The 20,403-nt window shown below is 35.7% G+C and overlaps 1 pseudogene across 1 annotated transcript; it reads right to left on the reverse strand.

The window, feature by feature from the left end:
• Positions 1-253: 253 nt before the first annotated feature.
• Positions 254-6,261, reverse strand: LOC129904546 (transcription termination factor MTERF15, mitochondrial-like; annotated as a pseudogene). The gene is made up of 2 exons (XR_008770449.1): positions 5,070-6,261; positions 254-596 (listed from the first exon to the last, which is right to left on the reverse strand). The product of XR_008770449.1 is annotated as a transcription termination factor MTERF15, mitochondrial-like (transcript).
• Between the last annotated feature and the right edge of the window lie 14,142 nt (positions 6,262-20,403).

Raw genomic sequence — 20,403 nt, forward strand, 5'->3', positions numbered from 1 at the left:
TAATGGGTTATCAATTTTTACCCAATAACCCAATACTAAAAACCGAAACCGAACCATTAACCTGATATTTTTTTTATAAAACCATTAAAAACCCAATAATCCACTAGCAATAACCCAATAAATTTTTTTTCAATTAGATTTATCGATCGGTTCAAATTTTGCACACCCCTATACTAAAGTGGATTTGATCCGGAACGCTAATCTATTGATGGAAATCGAGATGTAAATAAATGAGAGAGATAGTATGGAGACGAGATCTAGGGTTCTTTGATTGAAATAAGGTGACAAAGACACAGTTATTTCCAACAATGACAGAGACCTCTCAAATGTTGGATTAGTACTTTTTGCTTTCACGGCCTTGGCCGGAATCGCATTTGTCCGCCGTCGTTATCTAGTTAAAAAATTCAAAAAGTTGAATTTTTCAAAGTTAAAAGGAAATTGCGTTATCACAGTTTTTACATTTTTCTCACTCATTGAAATTTGTTCAAAGATTATAGTAATTTGTTTGTAAATGAAAGCTCTCCAATGAAGTCAAACTTTGTCGTCTTCAAATTCACCTTCACCATCTTCATCTTGCTATCTATCTCTCCCTAAAACTGCTCAAAAACTCAGCAACATTAGGAAAAGTTAATTAGAGTATCAAATAATAGAAGTGCAAAACAAAAAAATGAAGATATGCAAGGCTTTAGCTGAGAGGGTACTCTGAGAATTAAAATAAAATATAAGGGATATAAAAGTCATTTTCATTGTCAACGAAAATGGCTTTAAGCCCTCCAAGAAAAAAGTTAGAATTTTCAATTTTTCATTTTTGGGTGACTTTAACAACTTTATGGCTTAAATTTAGCATTTTAAGTTGATAGTCAAACACCACAATAAGCTAAAAAGTACTTATAAGTTGATTTGAACGGGCTCACAATATGATTGATAAGTTGGATATTAATGGAGAAACAGAGGAAGATCCAGAGACCATCAGAAGAGGGATCTTAACGTTCTATCAGAACTTATAGATAGAGAATGAAAAATAGAGACCAAGGTTTCAACATGAGGAAGACAACTGATTGCAAGGTCCTTTCGAGGAACAGGATCAAAATCTGTGCAAATGATAAAGCCTGGGCTCTGGCAGTTACATTAGTTTCTATCAAACATGCTGGCCAATCAAAACATTATGAAGGCAGTGGAGTACTTTCACAGACAAGGTAATTTTGAAATGAGCACAAATGCAAACTTGTATATCGAAAAAAACGTATGATCAAGTGAATACGGGGTTTCCTGTGGGCTTCTTTCCTTAAATGGGATGTTCTTCTGTATCAGCACGGTCAGACATTCAAATTTGATTAATGGTTTTCCTATGGGCTTCTTTCCTTCACAAATAGGCCTTAAGGTAGATGGCCCTCTATCTCTTTTCTGGTTACTGATTATGCAAGGATATAACAGAATGCAAAGGATAGCAGTCATAGTGGATGGATAAGAGGCTTTAAAATGGCTAGCATGGATCAATACTATGGAAATTTCACACTTTTTACATGTTGATGATGCACTAGTTTTTTAATGCTATTGTGGAGCAAATAAGGCATTTAACGTTAATTATTTACTGTATTTGAAGAATTATCTGGCCTAAAAGCAAAATGGAGCAAGAGTATAATGTTCTCTGTGAATCAAATGCCCAACGTTTCATTTCTTCCTCGCAACCAGAATTTCAAGTTGGAAGCTGACTAACTAGCTACTTACGGCTCCATTTAGGTGAGAAAAAAATTGGCAAGCGGTGATTGAAAAATGTGAAAGAAGATTTGCAAGATGGAAATGTGAATCTCTCTCACTGGCATATAGTCAACTAGCATATAAGTTGACTCTATGCCAACTTATATGATAGTCACTATTCCTGTTACCAACTAGTGTAGCGAAAGGATTAGATGCCATATGAAGAAACTCTCCCACAAAGCTACAACAAAGATCTTTTCACTCACTTATATGGAGCTCTATTACTATTGGCCGGAAATAAAGATTGGTCATCAAGAATCTGAAATAGCATAATATCAGCCTTCTGATGAAATGGCTATTTAGATACAATTACAGAAGAACAAGCACTATTCAGAGAAGTTATCATTAATCTCTATTATGGGGTGGGAGTATGGAGGAATATCGAAAATCTATGGCCCTCTTTTATCACATATTGATATTAAAGTGGGTAATGGTAGGAGGGTATCCTTTGGAATGACAACTGATTAAGGCGTGGTTTCTTGAAAGAAGTGTTCCCCTGACATACTCAACCAGTGTTCTCAAAGGCGATCGCCTTTGCGCCTTTGGCAAATAGGGAGTGGCCCAGCCTTTGCGCCTATTACTGGCAAGGTAGGCAACATTGAAAAGGCGATACATGGCGATAGTGTGCAGTGTGCAGAGTCTCTGGGTTTTTTTTTTGATGCTCTGTTTTTTTTTATTTTCGGAGACTACTATGCGATCTGCCCATTCTTTTATGGAAAAAAAAATATCTAGTCCTATATTTAATTCTGTCCAACTCAATTTAGTTTTATATTACTAATTAATATAGTATTTATTTGTCCATAATACTAATATGTTATTGCTATTGAGATTTTGAATAATTATATATGCAATTAAATATTTTAAGTTTTTTGGTATTAATTAATGTCTCAATTCAAAAAGCCGAGTGCGAGGCAGGCCCTTGTCGCCTTTTTCGCCTTTTGCCTTCCAAAAACACTCTACTCAACAATGTACAACAACCAGAGACTACTTTGAGCTCCTACAAAGAACATGGCTGGAACTTCAACTTTTGAAGAAGGTTCAATCAATAGGAAATAGGCAGGGGTGCAGAATTTTTGAAAGCACTAGAGCGTTTTTAAGGTTTAAACAACTATGAAGATAAAGTACATCTCACTCTTCAGGATGTCCTGCTATGCATCTCTTACCTCAGATGATCATCAAGCACTCTCTTGACCTGGAAACAAAGGATGAAAGGTGGACAAACTGTCAAAAATTGCATGTTTCTCTTGACTACTAGCCAAAGAATCATGCTTGCCACATGAGAATTGAAGAAAAGGCGCTTCCGCCTTTTGTTCCAGATGTTACTTGTATGGAGGAAAACCAGAGACAGTAAGTGTGGGCTCGGTATGGAGGAAAATATTTGCCTATTTTCCAATGTTTGGCTGGTGAAAATTTTGGATAACATGTTTGCTAGGAATACAAGTTCCTAGGAAAATGATTTTCCAAGTGAAAGAAGGAAAAATAAGTTCCCCAAGTAGCATTCCACATTGGTTGTGTCCACCCCACACTCCAACACATCATCTTCACCCCCAACTCCCTGCAACCCCATCCTCACCACCCCACCCCCACCCCCACCTCCCGTAGTATTTGTTTAGATTATATAAAAATATTTTTAGGACAATATTTTTGCGTTAGTACCAAACACAAGAAAATAAGTAATCCTAGAAACTTTTTCCTTCATACCGAACATACCCCAGATCATCTTTCCTCCATCGCCCTAATATGGATAATTGGTGATAGTTGTTTATGAATCTGTTGATTCCTAGGAGCACCAATAAACTGCTCAAATGATTGTGTGGGTGGGTCATGCGAGGGTGGGGGGGCTGAGTAAGTAGAGGAGACAAAACAAACGGTGGAATATCACTCTTGTGGTGAACTGTTTGGAGATAGAGGAATGCAAGATGCTTTCAAGACAAGTCATCTCTCTGCTGAATATCAAGATTAAGTGCATACATGTACGGGTGGCAAAATCAACCCAACCCGCCCCGTTTAAGTTTGAATTGGTTATTGACCCGTCTATTTATTAGCTTAATCCATTTCAACACAACCCATTTCAATCCATAAAAAATTGGGTTGATATGTAACCCGAATTGGCTCATTAGAAATCTTGTTAAAATATTTTTTAAAAACTTTTTTTTTTCAATTTGATATGTTATATATAGCCATAATAAGAAAATAATTTTATTAGGTACTAAAATAATTTTAAAAAACAAATAAAATAATAAAGCTTAGTAAAAATTGGGTTGGATTGGATTTTGACCCGTTATATAATTCATTACCTAACACATTTTGACCCAAACTAATTTGGATTGAGTTGGGTCTCGACCCAATTATTGTCTTAACCGGTTATGACTCGTCCAAACTTGATCCAACCCGCCCAATTGCCATCCCTACATACATGTTTCACATTTTTTATGTGAAAAGGAAATTGTAAATGAAGTTGAATCATCACTGAAAGATCTCATAGGGACTAACGTTTTTTACTATGTAATACCTCTATATATTGCAAAGCCTTAGTGCTAAAGTAATAACATACCTTTTCAACAAAAAAAAGAAAAGAAAAGAAATAGAGACTGTGCAGGGTTTGTGGCACAGACAGCTTAGTTTGCTACATTACCATGACTGATTTGAGACTACAAAGATGGAAAATGTCAAGTAATCTCCAATTGAGAAAAAATGGATATCATATAGATTAAGGGTCAGTCATGCTAGAATGCTTAAACATAAATGTTGATTCTGTGAAGTATTTCAGAGGATACTTTAGGTTCTCTTTTACTTGTACACTCATGAGGGTCCCCGTTCTCCCAGGACAAGTACATTAATAAGAGTCAATCAACACATTTAGGAATTGGCAAAGGTACCTAGTGCATTTAGAGCATCATACCCAGTTGCCCACACTTGACCAGGGTTGAAAGAAGGTGCTCTTTCAAAATACAATGAAGATAGTAGACCCACTTACCTAGACAAGGCAACAAAGGAAAATCTTCAAGCCAAAATTAGGTCGACAAGAAATATTGTCCTATCACAAAGATATCCGATAAAGAAACTTCAGTTAAACGTGAACAAATATTGTCCTGATTGAGATTTCTATACAGCTTTCCTCCTCATTAAACAAGAATCATCAGTTGAATGAAAATGAAATTGATATCAATTTCTAGTTTTCATCACTTCCTAATTTTTTGGAAAGTCATCATTCATCAATAGATCTCCAGCAATGAGAAGTAAACAAGCAGTAATACGCTTGACAAGAGCATGAAAAAGAATCTAAGATATTATCAAGGAACTGAATAAACCTCTTTGCTCTGCAGCCACTGTAAAGATTTCTTTTTAGTTTTTACTTTTCACGTATAAATCATATATCTCCGGCATCTTTTCCCAGAAAGGAAGTAGATATTTCTTTTGAAAATCCGGTTCAGAACATGACACAACAGTGTAAAGACTTAGCTTCCCTTTTATCAGCTGGTTTTCTTTAAGAAATTTCAAGATTTCATTCCTTGGCATGATCCTCTTCTCCAAGCTAAACTTTAAAAGCGGTGCATGAGAAGTGGGATAACTAGATTCATACCCCAGTTCGTTCATGAAAAAGTTCAATGTAGTCCTTATCTTAGCCTCTGATGAAGCCAAACAGTAAGGAAGCTTTTGCACCATTCGGCCGATATCAGAATTAGACCATCCAAAACTCCGAAAAATATCTAATTTCCTTTCTAATTTCGATTCATTAAGGCACACAAGTACTAGAACGCCATGAAGAAACATCCCTGAACTGAGAGGCATATGAAAATCCTTTTCTAGTCGATGTACTGCTTTCTCAATCCAGTCACGACTATTGAGCAGATACCTAGGATGCCTGTGAGATTATTGGAAAGCAACCTAGGTGCTTTTATAAGAATCATAGCTAGATGGTCATGAATGGGCAATAAATCCCTCAGATAAACAAGATTAGGCTCTATAATAGTATGTAAACCTCTTGTCAAAAAATTGCTTTTTCTAATTAATGTAGCAAGTTGAGAACCAGATAAGCCAAGTCGCTGTAAAAACCTTGAGTTTGGGTTTGAGGACTTCGTCAACGCGATAAAACAACAATTCAGGAGAAGAAGAAACAAGGGTTTTGATCTGTGATTTGTTCATACCCATTTCTTCGAGGAGATGAAGTAACAAATGCGGGTCATAGTGTCTGGGCCTCAAACGAGTTAACTTGGCGCTTGTGGAAAAGGCTTCTTTTGTTGAGAGGTCAAGTGAGTTTACCAGGAACTCCATCAATACACTAGACACTCCCGGTGCAACTGTAGAATAAAGGAACGAAAAGAGACGCTTTTGGGCGCCATTGATACTAATTCTCAACATCAAAACAACCAATCTCACTTCTTATTTGTCGCCGGTTTCTCACTTCCCCTCCGCTGCTTCACCCGCCTCACTAGATTAGGGCCCGGCGTGCGGTCGGTTTGTAAAATTGTTTTGAGTCTGGTGTAATTGAAATAAATTTGGATCACGTCAACAAATGCAAAAAGAATAAAAATATCTTTTCGTTTATAATTTAGTCTATAAATATTTTTATTGTTATTTAATAAGTTAAAAAAAAATCAAATAAATATATTATTTATTTATTTTTCAACATATTCTTTTCTAAATATATTTTTTTATAAGTAAATGTTTATCCTATTTCAATTCGAAAAAAAAATATTATTTTATTATAATTATTTTTATTTTTATTTAAATAAAAATTAATGATTAATTTACTATGATCGTGTATATCCATTAAAATCGTACATGAAATTATTCTATTTTGATTGATAAAATGAGATTAAAAAGAAAAAAATATTTCCTAGATTTTTATTAGTTTAAGTGGTTTTTTAAAATAGAAAAAAAGAATAGAGTTTTTTAAAAAGTAATATTTTTATTAGAAATAATATGTGTTTAAAAAGAAAAAAAAATAATATATTTATTCGAAAAAAAATATTTTTGACCCATTTAATAATAATAATAATAATGACCGATTGAGTGGAAAATGCGGCGGCAAAGGCTAACAGAGGTGGGAGTAGTACACCCAGTGCTTCAATTTGGGATAAGTTTGATATTACAAAGATAAGCAATGCTGGATTTGACCTAGACTTTGTAAAAGCTAACACGGAAGGGGAGGACATAAGTATGGAAGTGGAATACTGGAAAAATGTTGTGATATGCTATGTATTGGGAGCACATCCACAATTTAATGAGTTGAATGGTTTCGTGCAGAGGAAATATGGAAAACGGGGCATTAGTAAGGTAGTTATGATGAAGAATTTGATCTTACTGGTTAGATTCAATACTGTGGAGGGGAAAGAGGAGGTGTTACTAGGTGGCATTCATTACTTTGATAACAAACCTCTTATTCTGAAAGCATGGATTCCAGAGATGGATTTTTCCAAGTAGGAGCTATTCTCAATTCCTATTTGGATCAAACAACCTGCGTCAGATTTCAAGTGCTGGATTGCTAAAGGACTAAGCAAGATCGATAGTCTTCTTGGTAAGCCTCTAATGGTCGACAAGAACACAGAGTAGAAAAATGGACTAAGCTTTGCAAAACTGCTCGTTAAAGTTCAAATTAGCAAACCATTACCTGAGATGATCTATTTTTCAGGAATGAAAAGGGACATGTGATTGAGCAACAAGTTAGCTTTGATTGAAAGACCATAATCTGTAGTATATGTAAGAAGTATGGTCATGGAACAAAGGGTTGCAGGAAGAGTAAATCACAGGAAACATGCGCCACTGGGGAGCGAGCCAAGAGAAAAGGACTAGAATTGATAAAAGACAATTGGATGGAGGTTCAAATAGCGGGAGAGGTGCAAGTAGTTGGTGATAACAAATAATCCAGGTCTCCAATTCCTATCGAAAATTGGGAGAGGATGGAATAAAAGTAAATGAACAAACCACCAAAGTTGGTGATGGGAGGAAGAAAATTTCTCCGAGTAAGCATGGTTAATCTTTAAGTAGAACACTAGAGGCCTTAATGGTCTTAATAAGAAGAGGGAGGTGAAACTCCTCTGTAGTAGCCTTGAGATAGGCTTAATTAGTCTCCTAGAAACTCGAATAAATGTGAATAAATTGGATGGCATTGCCGAAGCAATGATTGGTGGCTGGGCATACTATAGCAACCATAACTCCTATTTTTATAAAAGGATATAGATAGCATGGAGGCAGGATTGGTTTGAAGTTGAAGTGAAGTATGACGCGGCACAAGTTGTGACATATGTGGTAAGATACATTCCAAAACAAGGAGAGTTTATTGCTACTTTTGTATATGCTTTCAACTTAAGAGATGAAAGGCAAATATTGTGGGATCATTTGAGAATGGTCATCAGGGTGTAATCAAGCATTAATTATTTTAGGTGACTTCAATGCAGTTTTGTGTAGTAACAACAGACGGGGAGGAATCATGTTACCCTTATGGATGCAAGGCAACTGAACTGCCAACTTGAGGAACTATATAATACTGGAGGAAAATAAACCTGGAATGATAGGCAAGACTAAAGAACTTTTTCCAAAACGGACCAGATTTTTACAAATGGGGAGTGGCTGCACACCATGCCTGAAATGCATAGTCATGTGCTGTCTGAGGGGATTAGTTATCATTGTCCTATTTTGGTGAAATTAATGCGGATCGAGCGTAACATAAAGCCTGCTTTCAAATATTGTAATATCTGGAGCACTCATAACTCCTTTTCTTAAGTGTCAAAGATGTATGGGAGATTCATATTGAAGGCTATTATATGTATAGTATGGTGAGTAAACTCAAATTGCTGAAGCACAAGCTAAGCCATCTACATAAACAACATTTCCACAATATATTAGAACATGTAAATGATGATAGGAATCAACTCCATATGGTGCAGACTCAGCTTTAAGTTAGCCCACTTTATAGAACATTACAACAAGAGGAGAAAAAACTAAAGCAACAATTTCAGAAATCCTCCATACCTTGCTGAATCAGTGCTCCAACAAAGGTCTAAAGCTAATTGGCTAAGACTTGAAGATGATAATACTATGTGCTTCTTCTCAGTGATAAGAAGAAAAAGGTTGATGCAATCAAGCACTCAATTAATGGATGAGAATGGTCACATGCAGATTCAGATCTCTTATATTTGTGAGATACTACCAGAATTTATTGGGGTCAGGTGGAGGAATAAAGAGGAAAGCAAGTAGAAAATATTTTAACAGGGCCCTAGGCTAAATAAGGCCCAACAAATGCAACTACCAAAATCCAGTTTCTTCAGTTGAGATAAAGAAAGTATTATGGAGCATCAATATCAATAAGAGTCCAGGACAAGATGGATATGGCGGTGGGTTTTTCACAAATGTGTGGGATATGATAGGAGATGAGGTGTATAGCGCTATTAATGAGTTGTTTCGAAATAGGAAGATGTTAAAGCAATTGAATACAACTATGATCTCTCTTATACCTAAGGTAGATAGGCCTGATAATGCAAGTCAGTTCAAGTCAATTTTCTACTGCAATACTCTTTATAAATACATCTCTAAGATCATGTGCAATAGGCTCAAATGTGTCTGAATTCTACCCAGTCTGATTTTATTAAACGTAAATCACTTATAAAAAATATTTTAGTATGCCATTGCTTGTTAAGACACTATAAAAGAAAGACCATACCTAGATGCTTGATGAAAATTGATTTGAGGAAGGCTTATGATATGATGCAATGGGACTTTGTTCAGAAAATGTTAGATGAATATGGATTTCACCCAAAGTTTTAGTTAGATTGTGATGGATTGTGTGACAACTACAAGCTTTTCAATAAAGGTGAATGAAGAGGGGTATGGATTTTTTTAAAGGCAAGAGGGGCTTGAGGTAGGGAGATCCATTTATCCTTTTCTTTTTGTCCTAGTGATGGGATACTTTTCAAGGATGGTATCTCCAATGAAAGAACTATCTGAATTGCGATTCCACTCTCTATGCAAAAGACAACAACAGACTCACCTTACTTTTGCTGATGATCTAATGATCTTCTGTAAGGGTAATGAACAATCAATTAGTAGGATTATGGAGGCTATCAAATGATTCTCAACGACCACTTGGTTAACCACTAACCATGAAAAGTCTAGCATGTTTATAGTTGGAGTCTTTGAGGCTACAAAAAAAAAAAAAAGAGACTGTTGGACATTGCTACTTTGGACTTGGAGAACTACCCATTAAATATATTGGGCTACCACTATTTCATAAGAAATGAAGTAAAATTGATTGTCATAAACTTATGATCAAGATTACTGAGAAAATGAGAACTATGTCTACTAGAGACCTATCATATGCAGGCATACTTCACGTAATAAATTCTGTTATTTTTTCTCATAACCAAATTTGTGAGGATTAATATTTTTTCTTCCTCAGAGTATAATCAAGGATGTGGAGAAAATTTTTATGGAGTGGCACTAAAGTGAACAATAAAATTTCTTTAGTGAAATGGCACACAATTTGTTGCCTAAAGGCAAATGGTGGTGGATTAAACATAAAGAATTGTAGACTATGGAATATAACATCAGTGGGTAAGATGGTGTGATGGCTGCAGGAGAGGAAGGAGGTGCTATGAGTCCAATGGATACACTGTTATTAATCTGTATTGTAAAACGTTGAAACAATAACAATAATTACTGAAAATAAAAGACAGAAACTGAAAATAAGAACAGTATCTGAAAAATTATGTAAGAACAAAAATCGAGCCCACTGAATGCACAGTGTGTCCTAAGAAAATTATCCCCCTCAACGTACCCGAGGTTTTTGGAATCTTTCCTCCCAAGATAGAACGATTTACTCACCAAAAATAGCGGTACAGCAAATTAAGGTGACTGCGAACCACTCGAAGGCAGTATATCACACAGGTTTTTTTTAAGAAGTGTAGAAAAGAAGAAGAAGATGTTTGTCAGAAATTTTTCGTAACGAACAATTCTGAGGATCAACAGAAATATATAGCCTGTTTGCAACTTTTTAGAAAAGGTTGCAACCATTTAGAAAATTCTGCCTGTTGGGAAAAGGTTTGCTACTTTTCAGAAAAGGTTGCAACCTTTCGAAAGGAAATGTTTTAAATTAATCCGGGAAAGAAAGAAACGGATCGGGTCACGGGTCAGGATTTTCAATTAATTAATTAATTAATCTGAATCCGAATCTGAATCCGAAGCCAAATACGAATCCAAATCCAAATCTGAATCTGAAGCCGAAGGGTCAGGATTTTCAATTAATTAAATAATAATTAATTACATCATTTGACCAAATCCAAATCCAATCCAAATCCGAAGCAAAGACTTCTAGAGAGAGATATATATATTTGGACTCATCAACCACCTCAGAACAACAGTTGGTACTAGAAATAGTTAAACAAAATAAAACTAGGCATGCAGGCGTGGTATAATCAAGAAAGATATATGCTCACAAAAACAAACAAGTACTCCATCTCAATGAACTATAGTGTGTTATTAGGAGTCAGACCTTCTTTGAGAGGATCCAACCTGATATGGAGCAAAAAAAATTCTACCAAAGCAAAGACTTCTAGTATGATTAGTGGTGCAAAGGACATAACTTATTAAAGAAAGAATGGTGAGGATCGGAGTACAATGTGAGGATGATAAATGTATCCTGTGTGATCATATGCAGGTTGAAAGCAATACGCACCTGTTTGCAAGATGTATACTAACGTGTGAGATATGATAAAGGACTACTAACTGACTTGAGACTAATACTGGAATCAGAGATGTTCAAGACACCATCAAATGATCAGACAAAAGTAATGGAAGAAATTTAAGAAAGAAATTATGACAGCGAGTTATGCTGCCATGCTTCATAACATTTCAAAAGCAAGGAACGTAAAGATTTTTGAAGGTCACAATGTTAATATTAGCTTCTTAGTTCAGCAAATAAAAATTGCAGTAAAGGAGAGAATCAACAAATTGCTAGCCAGTGTGAAGGATATATAGATAGAATTTGTAACTAGATTTTTTTTTCTTTTGAGGATTAGGCTAACTAGGCACCCATTCCAGAAGGTGGTCTAGTAACTGAGTGCTCCGCATTTATATTAATTTTGATGATATGGTAATATTTACAGTTTATTGTCAAAAAAAAAAAAAATGGATCAATTTAAACATATTGACTTTCCAAATTTGATTTTCAGTTTTTGCACTTCACTAACTACTCTCTCAATGAATAACTAATTGCGATTTTTATGTTTCAATAACATTACAAAGTGTTGTTACAGTTAGGAGTACCATTCGAAGATCGAGGAAGCAAACAACTAACAGTGTTTACTTATGTGCAGTTACCTTAAAAATTCAAAATCATTTGCTAAAGAAAGCAATCAAAACACCGTACATAAAAAGCATTACCATTTGTTGAAAAATTAAAACTAGTCAGTAGACACCCTCCTTTAAAAATAATTATTAATACCTTATAATTTTTACTGCCTCAAATAACCACATTAACATGCACAATGTTCAGTTACTAGTGGCATTTGGAGAGATACCTTATAAAGTAAAAATATAAATAACGTCAATCTCGATTACATGCTTTAACCAAATAGCCTTGAAGTCAGCCTCGTTAGTGATATCAATGAACATGTTGTAATTATCATAAAATCCGAATTTGAAGCTTTCAAGAATCTCCCAACAAGAATTTAGCGACATTCCATTGTCATAATCCCTTTAAAGTTAGATGCTTCAAAGATTATTGTTGGAAATCCATTGTGGGTGGAGTCAGGAGTGTCGAACAATTACCTTCTCCTTTTCACGACCAACAGCCTGTGTCGAAGTAATGATTTTGTAGGCATAACTTGATTTCTCTGGAATTCCTTCATTGTTGGTGGTTGATTTTTCCGAAAGAAGGTGTTTTCACCATAGTACACGTCAGAAATAATTTTTTCCAAGTGGAACACGAACCTACTCACCCAAAATGTCCGTTAAAGAGCCATTATGAGAGGAGAGAAAGTAATTCATTTTCTGGTGCCTCCATTTCATGAGTTTGTTAGAAAAACGTGAATTAACTCAAAAATATATACATGATCAAAATAATGGAAAAAAAAAAGAAAAAATAGTGACCAAAAATTTTATGTGGAAACCATTTAAATAACGGAAAAAAATCACCGATCAAGAGGAGCAACTGATATCACTATAGTAAGAATTTTACACTGTGTAGTCACGAGTACAATACTCAAAGCAACCGCAACACACTCAAAAGAAATAACCCTCTTTTGATTTCCTACTTTACTAAAATATCGCTCACATTCTATTTTTCTTCACAAACTATTTTCTTGTATAGTTTATGGTGTACCTCACAATTCTCTATATTTTTTCTTTCTCAATGATTTAGCGTGATTTACAAATGAGTTGAAGCTCTTAATTTATAGAAATGAAAAAGTGTTAATTTTTCTTCCGTGTATGAATTTTGGTTGGTGGCTTGGTGCCAACTTTCACCAAAATTGACAGAAAACTTTGCCAACCTTTTCTTTGGCCAATTTGAAAGGAGGAACGAGTGCTAAATTTGTAAGTGCAAATTGCTATGTTTTTCAACCCTCCTTTTCATTTTTTTTACAATGGGTATAGACCCTACAAATCTCCCTCTCCAGACTCATTCACCAGGAGGAGATAACACTGACCTTCTAGTTTCAGTGCATGCCAACAAATTTTTTGCACAATTCAAACTTGTCCTTTATTACCATCTTGGTCAGCATATTTGTAGAATTTTCACTTGTGTAAATCTTTTATATGTGAAATGATTCATTTTCTACTTGCTCATGAACCCAATGATAATTAACATCTATGTGGTTCGTCCTTGCATGGTGCATAGAGTTCTTGCTCAAATCTATTGCACTTTGACTTTCACAATAGACAATATACTTCTTTTGATGAAAGCCAAGCTCTTGAAGAAATTGTTTGAATCATATCATCTCCTTACCAGCTTTAGTAGCTGTAATATGCTCAGTTTCAATTATAGACAGTGCAATCACTTCTGCAACTTTGACTGCCATGATATAGCTCCCCTTGAATAAATAAAAAAAATATCCAGTAGTAAATATTTTGTTATCAAAGTCACTTGTCGTATCAACATGTGTATAGCTCTTTAAGATTAGATTTGATTTTTCAAAACACAAGCATCCATCTGAGCTTCCTCTTAGATACCTGAGTATCCACTTCACAGCTTCCCAATGTTCTTTTGCGAGATTGTTAAGAAACATACGAACAACACCAACTGCGTGAGTAATATCAGGTCTAGTGCATATCATTACATACATTAAACTTCCAATGACGGAGGATAGGAAGCTCTGGTCATACTCTATTTTCTTCTACTATTGTGGGACACATCTTCTTGCTCAGCTTCATATGACCAGTAAGAGGTGTGCTAACAGGCTTATCATTTTTCATATTAAAGTGTTTCAGTACACATTCAATGTACTTCTATTATGAAGAATAAAAATTCCTTTCATCTCTGAGACGAGTAATTCTCATGCTCAAAATTTGCTTTGCATGACCCAAGTCCTTCATAGCAAAAGACTTACACAATTCTTTCTTCATCTCATTAAATTTGAAAGTATTTTTTCTCACAATCAACATATTATCCACATATAGCAAGAGGATGATAAAATCATCGTCAGAAAATTTTTGTACAAATACACAATGATCTGAGGAAGTCTTCTTGTAGACTTGCTCCTCCATATTAGATTCAAATTTCTTGTACCACTGTCTAGGAGCTTGCTTTAGGCCATAGAGATTTTTTTTGAGTTTGCACATAAAATTTTCTTTACCGTTTACTTTGAAGCCCTTGGGTTATTCCATATAAATATCCTCTTCTAGGTCACCATAAAGAAAAATTATATTTATATCCATATGCTCAATCTCTAAATTAAGAATAGTAGCCAAACTACTGTACGAATGGAGGATATTTTCAAGACATGAGAAAATATTTCGTCAAAGTCAATACCCTTTCTTTGACAAAATTCTTTAACAACCAATCTAGATTTGAACCTAGACATCAAGCTGTGTTCTTTAACTTTACTTTGAACACCCACTTGTTCTTTAAAGATCTCATGCCCTAAGGCAATTTCACCAACTCATAAGTGTGGTCGCAGAGATTTCATTTCATCTTGCATGGTTTCAATCCATTGATCCTTGTGCTCATCTTCCATGACCTCCTCATAACATTCGGGTTCACCCCCGTCAGTAAGTAGGACATACTTATTAGGTGAATAACAAAAAGAAGGAATATAATGTCTTGTGGACCTTCTTAAAGGAATATTTGATTTGTCCTCAACTTCATGAGCAGGACCATCATCAATAACAACATCATTGTTATTATTAATATCAATATGTTGATCTGAGACGATGATTATGCGCATCACCATGATCATCAAGCCCACCAATATCATGCACACTTGTATGAGAAACTTGATTAAGATGAACTACGCCATCTGAATTTGAAGATTCTAGCTTTTTTGCTTTGTCAATATCTTCAATGGTTTGATTCTCCGTGAAGACGATATCACAGCTTCTCACAAGCTTCTTCTCAGTTGAATTATACAACCTGCTACCAAATTCATCAAGGCCATAACCAATGAAAATACACTTCCTTGTCTTGGCATCTAACTTTGAATTCTCATCTTTCAACACATGTACAAAAGTTTTGCCACCAAATACTCTCAAATGGTCATAAGAAATATCCTTGCCATACCAAACTCTATTTGGAACATCACTTTGCAAAGCAACAATAGGAGATAAGTTAATAACATGTGTAGCGGCAATAAGGCCTCATCTCAAAAGGCATTCGACAAATTTGCATCATAAAGCAAACATCTAACTTTTTACATCAAGGCCCTGTTCACACCCTCTGTGAACCCATTAAGTTGAGGGGTCTTAGGAGGAGTCTTCTGGTGTCTAATACCTTGATACTTCCAATATTCGTCAAATGGTCCACAATATTCACCACAGTTATCAGTATGAATATATTTAAGTTTCTCTTTCAGTTGAAGCCTGAAACTTCTTAAAGACACCTAACACTTGGTCTTTAGTCTCCAAGACATAGACCCAAAATTTTCTCTAGAAGTCATCAATAAAAGTGACAAAGTAGAGTGCACCACCCAAAGTCATTGTCTTCATTGGACTGCATAAATCAAAGTACACCAACTCAAGAAACTCTATCTTTCATGAAGGAGAGTTAGATTTAGAGAAAACTCTATTTTGCTTTCCTACCAAGCAGTGCTAACAATTTTCTAATTTAGCACTTTGAAAATTTGACAATAATTTCTTTTTAGTTAGAACATTAAGTCTTTTCTCACTGATGTGGCTAAGCCTCTTGTTGCATAATGTTGAAGAGTTATCGCTCTCAACTGCATTCACCATATCAGCACAAGCAGAAGTCGTAGTCTAGTATAAACCATAATGTTTGTTACCAAGAAACACAATCAAGGAACACTTAATGAGTTTTTATTTTCCACCACCACTGGTACTAACATATTATTCATCATCCAAAACACCAATAAAAATCAGGTGCAGACGATCATCAAGTGCATGTTTCACATTGTTCAAAACTAGTTTAGTTTCAACATTAGTTTTCAAACAAATTGTACCAATATCAACTACCCTAGATACAATCTCATTACTCATACTCAAGGTTCCAAAGTCACCTGGAGTATAGAAAGAGAAAAAAATCCCTTCTTGATGTCACATAAAATGCACACCGGTGTCCATAACCCAATTTAACTTATCACAAAAATATGTAACACCCCTCAAAAATTCTTCCCTAGGATTCGGACCCTTCTTGTATCGTGCCGGGTCGAACCCAATTATTTAGAAGTGTGTGCTTGAGTTGAGATGAGTCCCCGAGTAATTGAGGAGTGTTGGAGGTGATATGGGGTCACGGAGGACCCCTAGGATCGAGCTAAGACCAAAAAGGTTCGTCGTGGCTAAGTTTGAGAAGGAGTTTGCATAAGGGGTTGACTTCTAACGACCCTATGTTTTGATATATGATGATATGGGTAGCCCAAGACCTATTAAATTAATGGTCGTCGAGTCTTCTTTCCAACGCCACCAAGAATGTAATTTTTGGAGTTTGGAGTCGAAAGATATGACGATCCTAAGATGAACTAGCACAACAGGAATTTCAGGCCTGGGTTTCAACTACTGGAAATCTGGGCTTGGCGCCGTAGTGGCGCGACACGCCACTATCGCACCAGAAACATGCCTCAGTAGTTTGGGCTCTAGCGCGGCGTGCCACTAAAAGGTGTGCAGGGTTTTCAAGCCAATTTCCAGAACCCAGAAAATATTGGCCTTGGCGCTATAAGGGTGCGACGCACTACTATCGCGCCAGAAACATGCCTCAGTAGTTTGGTCCTTGGCGCGGCGCGCCACTGCAAAGTGTGTAGGTTTTAGGCATAATCAGCTTGGCGCTGCAATGGCGCGATGCGCCACTATCGCGCCAGGTGCATTTTTGCCTATTTTTTCAGAACTTTGAGAAGGGGACGAGGTCCTAAATGGAACTTGCCATTATGACTTAATTGAGCTGAAATGAGAATAGAGTTGATGAGTTGGCAATGTCCCACATAAAACTAGTCGTGAGGGTTTGTTTGAGATGATTGGAGGGAGTCTTATGAGCATAGAGTCATGGGAGGAGTATCGAGCACCGAGGCGGGGGAGAGTATAGTCCGTACTCGAACCCCAAGAACTACGCCTCCAACGTAGGTAGGGATAGAACCTTTAAAGTCGGATGCTTCCCATGGGATCGAACCGTTAAAGTCGGATGTTTCCCATTTATTTATCCTGAAATGATAGGACTTGACTAATCGATGGTATCCATGATTAGGGAGGCGTTCATGCCCTAGCAAGGTACGGACGGACGTGGCAACAATGTCTGATTGTTGTACTATCACCGGCTCATAGGTGATGGTTGTCGGTTAAGAGAAACTTCCATTTAGGTCTTGATAGTACTCTGAGTCAGTTGAGTTGAGAGGCTTATGAGTTAGTCCCGTCTAAACTATCCTTGTTAGACTTAGGACACTTGAGTGAGTTGTCATGTATATATATGAGTTGAGGTCCTGAGTTGATATTGATGTCTTCTTGATGTTGTTTCATTCGGCCATTTTACATACTCGTACATTCCATGTATTGACGCCCTTTGACCTGCATCATTTTATGATGCAGAGACAGGTACTAGAGATCATCAATCGGCGCTCTGTTGAAGATCCACTTACACACTTAGCCAGTTGGTGAGTCCTCCTAGTTTTCCGGAGGATGTTGAGCTTTTTTGTATAGTTTTGTTGTCGCTTCCTTTATTTTGGATTGTTGGTAGCCATGGACTTATCATTGGCACCTTCTAGGCTTTGATAGAGGCTTCATAGACTAGAGTGTGGGAAGGTTGGACTGCTATTGTTGAGAAGTCCTATTTTACTTGTTTTGTTGAGTTGAACATGTTTGGCCTTCGGCCCCCATATTGTGAATAGTATGTTTATGATTGAACCCTACTTTGTGTGTATATGACTGAATGATGAAGTGACTGAATCAGGTGGTTCGCTGGAAGGTCAGAAATGGATTTCGAGTGCCGGTCACGTCTAGGGTACCCTTCCAGGGCGTGACAAAATACTTATCATATCCTCATCAAAGACAATAGCAAGATCTTCGGTGGTGATAGTGGCTACGCAATCTTCAGTGTCATCTTCTTTGTTTTCCTCTTTGTCTTTATTCTCCCTTTTCAACTTTTGGCAAAAAGTTTTTGTGTGCCCTTTCATGCCACAATGATAACAATCAATATCCTTAAGTTTGCCTCTTAATTTGCGTCTATTATACTCTCTATTCTGAGAACCACAATTTTTGTTTCTCTTCCTAAGGACGACATCCGACAAAGAGGAACCTTGAGATTTTCTTTTCATTTCTTCGTTCAAGACGTTGTTCTTGACGAAATTCATAGATATCACACTATTCGGAGCAAAATTTGACAATGAAGTTCTAAATATTTTCAGAGAGTCTGGTAGGGAACCAAGTAGAAGCGAGCGTTGAATTTCTTCATCAAATTTAATGCCCATAGCAAATAATTGATTAGTGATCCCCTGAAAATTATTCAGGTGATCTGTCATCGGAGAACCATTATGATATTTTAAACTTAATATCTACTTTATTAAGAACATTTTGTTGTTCCTATTCTTCCGAGCATACAAACTTTCAAGATTTTTCCATTGGATTCGAGCATGTGTCTCCCCAAAAATATGGTTCAATACATTGTCGTCAATCCATTGCCTAATAAGTCCACAAACCTATCTATTCAATAGATTACACTTTTCATCTGTTTTATTTCCAGGCTTTATAGTGGTAAAGACGGGTTGATAAATTTTTTTAACATAGAGCATATCTTTCATACCCCCCCCCTTCCAAATGACATAATGAACGTCATTCAAAGTAACCATTCTACTTGTGTTTGCTTCCATCATTTTTTTCAATAATATAAATATTGCAAACCAACGCTCTAATACCAGTTTGTTAGGAAAATGTGGACTAACACACACACACACACACATATATATATATATATATAATCAAAATAATAGAAATAAAATGGAAAAACAATGACACCAAAATTTTTATGTGAAAATCCTTTTAAATAAGAAAAAAACCACAGACCAAGAGAAGCAACTGATATCACTATAGTAAGAATTTTACATTGGATAGTCACGAGTACAACACTGAAAGTAACCACAACACACTCAAAGAAACCCCTCTTTTAATTTCTCACTTTACTAAAATATCGTTCATACTCTATTTTGTTTCTCAAACTATTTTTTTGTATAGTCTATGATATACATCACAATTCTCTATATTTTTTCTTTCTATGTGATTTAATGTGATTTACGAATGAGTTAAAGCTCTTAATTTATAGGAATGAAATAGTGTCAATTTTTCTTCCCTATATAACTTTTAGCCGGTGGCAACTTCACTAAAATTGGCAAAAAACTTTGCCAACCTTTTCTTTGGCCAATAAGAAAAGAGGAACTATTGCCAATTAATGTGTTTTTCGACCCTCCTTTTCATTTTCTTTTCACAATGGGCATGGACCCTACAGAGTTGAGGTGGATCTCAATCTAAGTTTGTTAGTATAGCCATTTGTGATTGAAATTATAAAATTCGTGTCAAATTTTATCTGAAGTTTAGCATAAATTTTGGAAAATTTCAACACTTTGGTTTGCCAAAACTAAGCTTTCGAGATATGCATATGAAGATTAGTTTGTCAAGGCCAAACTTCCAACATGCGCAACTATCGAAAAGCCAAACTTCAGACATTTATGCCTAACGCCATATATATATACACCTAGAATATACATGCCCATTTATTTAAAAAATAAATAACTGGTCATGAATCGCGTATTATATAGTGGAGTAATAATAGATTGTAGGATGAGGTCATCTAGTAGCCTTAGCAAATAAAATAAGAAAAACAACTAAAGGGCATAAATCAAACAATTACTCAGTGTGGCATCGATTAATAACAACCATCAGATGTAAATACAAGAGAATTGTCATAAAAATTTCATATCAATCATGTACAAGTTTTATGTATTTATTTGCATATTTTTTAATAATAAAAAAAATGTAAAAACAAAGAAGGCATAATTACAAAAT

Source organism: Solanum dulcamara, chromosome 9 (genome assembly GCF_947179165.1).
Source record: "Solanum dulcamara chromosome 9, daSolDulc1.2, whole genome shotgun sequence".
Taxonomy (NCBI): domain Eukaryota; kingdom Viridiplantae; phylum Streptophyta; class Magnoliopsida; order Solanales; family Solanaceae; genus Solanum; species Solanum dulcamara.